Below are 7,731 nucleotides of genomic sequence, written 5' to 3' on the forward strand. Positions count from 1 at the left end.
GGCGGCCCGGCTGCCCCCCACGGTCTTCGCTTCGCCGGTCGCCCCCTTCCCGACCGGCGGCTCCGGCTCAGCGTGGTGGGAGGGAGGAGGGAGGGAGCGGAGGAGGGGGGCTGGCGGGGCCGCTCCGCTTGCACTGGGGGAAGCAGCCGGCCGGCGAGAGAAGATGGCGGCCGCCCGCAGCCTCCCCGGCGCGCTGCGCCGCCGCGGCCCTCCCGCAGCCGCCGGGGCCGCGCACGGCCGCGCACGCGCACGGCGCACGCGCGCCGGCCCCTCGGCGGCGCCGCGCCTGTGAGGGCCGGGGAGCGGCCGCGAAACGGCGTGGGAGCCGCCGTGTGCGAGCGGGCTCCGTACGGGGCTGAGGCACCGAGGAGCGGGAAGGTGAAAAGCTGTCACGTAAAAGCAGCAGCGCTCAGCGGTGAAACTCAGCTCGCGGGTGCTCTGCTCCGTGCGCCTTTAGCCTGCGGCCCGTTGTGCGGCTCTGACTGCGGTGTGCCAGATACAGGGAGGGTGCTGAGGGAAGCGATAAAAAAGGCGGCTCATCGCTCTGCAACTGTGAGGGACTGAGTACATGTATAATGTTCAAATCTGGCTTTCATTTACTTCAGCAGAAATTTCACTGTGCCCTGGCTGGTGATTGCTCACCTCACTCTATCGCAGCAGATGAATAACAGCGGTCCGTGCTGGAAGGCAGTGCATGCTCTGTGGAGCCGGAGAAGACGACGCCATTTAACTGTTTGCAAGTTGAGTGTCAAATGGTACATTTGCTGAGGTTTCTTTGGATTTGGATGATCCAGAAAAGTCTAAAATTTCAGACATTTCATAAGGGAGGTTGTGCCTGGAAAGGTGAACATTAGCCTTGTATTTCCTGAGATGATGTAGGTTTAGTATGAGCAAGCCTGGCCTCCTATAAATACTGTTTACTGATGCAGTTGAGGGTTGAGGGTTGTGTAATACCTTGTTGAATGCCAGCTGACAGTTTCAACACCTTGCATTGCTGATGCGGTATCAGATCATTAGGGTGCAGCTTGGCTCCAGGAGAACGGGACAACTCTGAAGAGTTTTTCACAAAGTGTGACAGCATTCTTTTCACATGGACTTCCGCCTTGATAAACTAGGTAGATCATGTTCAGAAAACTAAAGGGCTAATCCAGATGGCCATAGAGGTTAATTCATTGATTTTCCTTAGCTCGGAAGCAAGCTGTTAGGTCACAGTTCTGTGTGAAACTTATTGGGAACGAAGCCAATTCAGGTGTTCCTTCCTCATGTAACAAGGAAAACGAATGTGAAACTGCACTAGGTGGTGGTTAGATGAAGCCGTTTTTGGACACCTTCATGAGGGGCCAGCTTCAGTGTCAGAAGGACATAAGATCTGCTGTTCTAGGCTGTTACCTACCTACTTAAAATGTAGTTTGGTGAGTTTTCATGGTCATTAGATGACATGAGCCCAAGTGATGAATGAGCCCGGACTGAGAAATCTTAATGATTTGTGTGTGCCCCTAGAGGCCACTCTAGGTGTAATTTTATTAAATGAAAATAACTTACATAACAGAACTGAGCGTTTGTGTCTTGAATACAGGGAATTTATAGAAACAGAAGAAATAATAAAATGTGGGTTTAGTTTCTTTTTAGTGCAAAAAAAATGTATCACAGTAGAGAAAATGTACAAAAGTCAGAAAAATCAGTGGTGGTTAGTCAAGAAGTCAGAACAGTGAAAAGTTCAGTATTTTCAGGAGTCAGCAAGAGCGGGGCTACTCTGTGGAGGAAGACGAGTGGGCATTGAGGGTGACTGCAGTGCTGGCAGTGCCTTCCCCAATCCAGGTGCAATCCCACATGGTCCAAACGCAATTAGGCAAGCCAGCCACTGGCAGCAGGGTATATCAATAGTCCCAGGCAAGGCAAAGGGATGAACTCGATCCAGTCAGTCAGGATCAGCAGAAGAAAAGACTGTGATGGAGGTCCAAGGTCTGTCCAGACCTGCTGAAGCAGATCAGCAGAGGATTGACTGAGTCGGGTCCCAGCTGGGGCTGGTCAGGGCATTTAAGGCTTATTAGTGCACTCAAGGCCCTGGAAAAAGTACCCAAGAATATAGGAACATTACCGTTTTCTGTATGCCTCTTTTAACACTCACAGCAGTTTGCTTCTTTTGCCTCACCAGCTGCAATAAAGTCAGCTCCATACAGAGTTTCCCATCTTTCTCATCTCTTTTCCTTTTGCACATTCCATGAGATTTTTTACTGTCTCCAAGTCACTGTTTTACATTGTTCCTTTTTTCCCCTTGCAGGCATAAGCATATGTAGTCATTGCTTCCAGGTGCAGCTGGACTGCAGAAGTCCAATTGTTTTTCAGACGACAATCTGTTAAAAAGATGTAACTGCTCAAAATTTTCTTCACTCTCTGCAACTTATATCAACCTTTTCTGCTTTTTATTTGAAATTAGATGTGTTGGGTCATTTCATCTGGATTGGAAAATCACCAATGATAAATGTTCCATTTCTAAGACAATTCATTTCTTTTATTTTCAGTACTTGTGGTAATAAAAAAAAGATGGTGAATATGAATGTTCTGGAGAATTAGAAATATAAAAATCCTAGAAAGACAGGTGTAGGAGTTACCATCCCCATGCTCTATGAAAAAGGATCAATTTCTGTAAGTACATATAAAGTATCTCTAAATATATATATTTCTAATTATATGCTGCTCTAAAGCAGCTTTCACACATCTGTGTCAAACATGGCTCAAGTAAACTACTGCAGTCCAGAAGTTTCATAGTGTGCCTAGCTGCTCACAACAGAAAGTTATGCATTTCCTCTTAATATACAGCTTAAATTTCTGTAACTACCTGCTAAATGATTATTTCTGTACTGCCCACAGTGAACACACAGAACAACAGATCATTTTGCTTTTCAAGTCAGCCTTTATGAAGAGTATTATTCTCTTGGTCTTTTTTATGTTAGACGACAAAAATTGCAGCTTTCATTTTTTTATCATCTGTCCATATTTCAAAATACCAGTCAGTTTTGTTTCCCTCCTTATGACTCCATCCAGGCTGACTACATAATTCTTTGAGAGAGGTGACCAAACAACATTCCCACTCTGGCATTCAAAAACATTTCAAATCGTTTTTGTGCTATTTTCCTCTTGTTTTGTTTTTTGCCAAAATTAGTAGTAAATGCAGCATATGTAAAACAAGCGTATTTTCGACAAGACAACCAAATAAATTCTGCACTTGGCAAAAATATTACTTTGTATCTTACAACTGTGTTGGAGCTAGAAAGTCAAAGTTAATATTATATGATGAAAGTGAATCATTTTTGTTTGCTTTCATTATTAACTTGAAGCAAAGTGTAAATTAATAGTGACAAGGACATTCATTACCTTTGTTTTTATAGAGGTATATAACAATACAGATAAAGACATTGCTTACTACATACAGTCCAGGTAACTATTCCTTTAGTTAAGGCTACCCAGAACTCTTTCATTAGAAGATCACTGTCCCAAAGGCAGGAGAATACGTGTTTGCCTACAGTGACATGTTTAACCATTTGGATTGAAATTTTCCACTTCAATACTCTGCCTCAATCTGATTCTAGAAAGTATCATTTAAAATAAGGGAGCTATATTAAACTATAAAAAAATCTTCTTTGGAATATAGTAAAAATAAATAATATGTGTCTTTGTGTGGGGTTTAGCTTGCTTCCAGAGTCATTTTTGCTAGTTTTGTACCCCGGACTGGCTAACTGTGGGACTTGATGAGTTCCAGTAAGAGGTGGTGATTGATGGTGCAGATTGATTATGTCTGGACTACAAAGCCATTTCCTTCACTTGCTCACTGAGCCTGCTACAGCGATGAATATGTGACTGCACCATGTCCTAGCATCCCTGCTCTAACTGAAGGTAGCTACTGCTCAGTAAGAAATAAACAGAATGGTATTTTCATAGCACCCATATCCTGTATGTCCCTGGATGGTGGGCATTCTCTGGAAAGAAATGTTTTGTGAATGAGCAATTAAAATCTCAGTCATAACATGTATGCATAGTAACCTGTTCCAACATGCCTTACATCTTCTCTGAAATGTTACGTAAGTGTGATAGTCTGCCTTGCTCTTTGCTTTAAAGGGCAGAACAGAGTCTCCTCATCAGAGGGGACAGCACCTGAGCAAAAATAAGGTTAAGTTCTAGCATGGGCGTAGAGAGGGAGTAAGGTTTCAGGGCCTATCCAAATGCTTTTCTTTTCCTGTAAATACATCCTGTGAAAATGAAGAAAACAAACACACAAAGCAATCACATTTGTAGAAAATGTGGGCAAAGTGTGATGCACTCCACATTAGAAAGATTATCTATAGACATTCTCACGGAGCTATCTCCTGGTACCAAAGGATAGGAGAAATTCTGTGGTTCGTATGTGACTAGTGCAAGATCATACATGCCTGTACCCCAGGTCTTCTTTTCCCTTTCTCACTATGAATGACTTGGAGCAAAGCTATATTCTAAATGTAGTTTGTTGACACCATGATACTGAGAAGAAAACCTGGGATGAATGTGTGATGGGGAGCAATAATCAAAAAAAAGAAAAGAAGAGAGAGAATTCCTTCCTGACAGTGATGAGGATCTTTAGTTTAGGGTGTGCTGGCTGCTAAGATAACTGAGATAACTTATTAACTTTTATATTTATGAAGCTGCTTGTGATTTACTGCTACTTTAAACTTGAGGCACCTTCTGCCTCTGTCAGTGACAAATTTAGTAGTTTTCATAAACTCTGTTTGTACATATTAAAAATATTAGAAAGAAGACAAATATTGCACATATTGTTTATACTCTTTGAATGAGCACCAACACCTACAGTATTTTTATTGTCAAACTAATCCCCAAACAATTTAATTTCTGATAAATGATCTTTCTGGCCCCATTCTGTCCATTTATTCCCATGGATATCTTCCCTATTTAGAAAGGGTAACCAATCAAGAGTATATTTGGCAATTGCTCAGTACTTTAGAATATGGTGGCCAAATTGTCACCATCTTACCATTAATTTCCATTCCCTGTGCAATTATAATAAAATGTTCTAAACTTTTATGCTGACTTGCTGAACTCAGATGCAAGCCTAAAACGCACTGACAATGCCTTATTATGTGCTGCATTTCTTTCCAAGAGGTAGAAAAATTTTTTACAAAAGCACATAATAAATGAACAGAAAATAAGTTAAAAATATTTCAATTTACAAGTGATGAGGCTTGAGAGTATTGCTGTGATATGCCAGTATCTGATTTCTAGTAATACTTTATTGAGGTTTGCTACTCATATGGACTGATGGTGGGAGGTCATTTATTTTTTTTAATTTATTTACTCTGAGTAAAACTGAAAATTAAATCTATTCTATAAAAGAAGATACTGGCAAGACTGTAATGTGAAAAGCATATGAATGCCAACACACACTGCCAAGGAATGAAGACATTTTATTTAAAATTACACTGGCAAGAGACCATCAAATTATCCTTAACATTTTCATTAAATTGAGATACAGATATAGTTAGGGTAGTAAATCTTTTCAATACAAGGAGTTTATTCCTGAGCCAAGGCCAGATTCAGCAGTAATTGGAGGAACCATGAAGACCTAAAGCCTCATCTGTATTACCAAAACAACTGTTCAAGGCTTTAGCCCAGTTTTGAAAAATGGACAGGATCCATCCTGTACTACCGGCTAATCAGATCTGTGAACTACAGTGATGCATTGGGATACTAATCTGGGGTGATCATTTCATGTTTTGTTGGCTTGGTTCAAAGAGATTTGAGGGTTTCCATTAGAAATGTCTCAGTATCGCTACCTATCTTCCATCCGTGCTCCCAAGCCTTTGAAACAATCAGACAAGTCGCAATATTCACACCTTATTACGCTAGAGGAGTGGAGCTTTATATTCAAGGAGCTTTATATTCATAGTTGTTATGATGAAAAATCATTACCCTGTAGTTTGACCTCGTTTATAAGATAAATAGTAAAACTTCCTGCAGAGATTCCTATGCTTGATTCATAAGTTCTGACTGAACAAGATCATTTCTTTTAGGCGCTTAGTTTTCTGAAGGGTGTGTGGGTAAGGATTCATTAGAATTTTACAGCTATAATTGAGAGACTTTATTATGTTACTTGGCAAGTGTTAGTCTGTCATAAATAGTTTGTATTGTGTATTTAAAAATTGTGAACACATTTACTTCCAATACTAGTCCTGCAAATGTTTTCAGCTAAGTAATAAAACAACAAATAGGCTACTCTTTTCCAAGTCTGCCTAAAGACTTAAATATCAATTTATTTTAGTAGGAATTGAATGTCTAGGATCCTTAGGTATCTTTTAAAGCCCAATCAAAAAGAATAATTGCCATCAAATGAGCACAAATAGAACTTCATATTTACCTTTGTTATCTTTGGCTCACGTTTACTATACCTTGAACCTTTCACATTGTACAAGCATTATAGAGTTTGCCATTCCAAGCACACTCCAATTTGCTGGTCTTATGCTGACAGAAACATATGTACTATGGGCCAATGCATATCTAGCGGTTGTTAAAACAAGTTCCACTTCATTTCTTATTTAAATTGGTTGGAATATTCTTACCTTCCCTTGGTGCCCATGTAAACAAAAGCCTTATCGAAATTAAATATTTCATGTGGTTTGATTATTTCTTCGGTTTAGGTTGCCTAAACTTCTAGAGAGACAATCATCAACACACACACACACACACACACACACACACACACACACACACACGTGCGTGTGTATGTATTTTTTTCAAGTGTTCTTGCAAAGGTTCTTGGAAGAAGAATTTAAAGAGGTCCTTCCTAACAAATTACTCATAATATAAGTTTTGGAAGATCTTGAATGCCTGAATAAGATCCCAGTACATCCTAACTTACGTTCATTATGCATGAACACTCAGAAGGATTGTTTTTCAGGGCTTTGGCACTTCCAACAGTGAAAAGAAAATAATGAAAACACAGGCTAACATCATGCCCTTTTGGAAGGTAAGTTTTCATTGATCATCCCTTATGAGATTGAAGTGACCTTCAAAACTCCTGAAAAAAAACCAGTAGAAATTGAAGACAGCTGATCTGAGAGTTGGTGGTGTGCCCTGGCGACGAAGAAAGCCAGCCACGTACAGAGTTGCAAGAGCTAGAGTGTAGTCACCAGGCTGAGGGCAGTAGCTCTCCCCCTTTGGCACTTGAGAGACAGCATCTGGAGAGCTGTGTGTTAAATTAGGCTCCTCAGTGCAAGAAAGATTAAAATACTGAAGCAAATCCACTGGAGAGCCAATGAGATGATAAGGGGCTGGAGCACGTGATGTATGAGGAGATGCTAAAAGAATTGGGTTTGTTCAGCCTTGAGAAGTTCAGCTAAAGAGAAGATCTTTTTGCTATCTATAGCTACCTAGTGTGCAGAGTGTGTAGAAGATGGAGCCAGCTGCCTCTTGGAGGTGCACAGTGAGAAGGCAAGAGGCAACAGACACAAGTGGCAAAAAGGGAAATTCCAACCAGATATTAGAAAGAAAATTTTCATAGTTGAGGTGGTCAAACACTGAGAGAGGACTCAGAGACCTTGCAAAATCTCCATCTCTACAGATATTCAAACCCTGACTGCACAAATTTCTGAGAAACCTGCTCTAGTTGACCCTACTTTCAGCAGCAGGGTTGGACTGGGTGAGGCTCCACAAGTCCCCTCCAAGCTCAACTACTTCCTGATGAAG

The sequence above is a fragment of the Rhea americana genome, unplaced genomic scaffold (genome assembly GCF_003343005.1).
Source record: "Rhea americana isolate MKP2758 unplaced genomic scaffold, rheAme1 scaffold_50, whole genome shotgun sequence".
NCBI classification, from domain to species: domain Eukaryota; kingdom Metazoa; phylum Chordata; class Aves; order Rheiformes; family Rheidae; genus Rhea; species Rhea americana.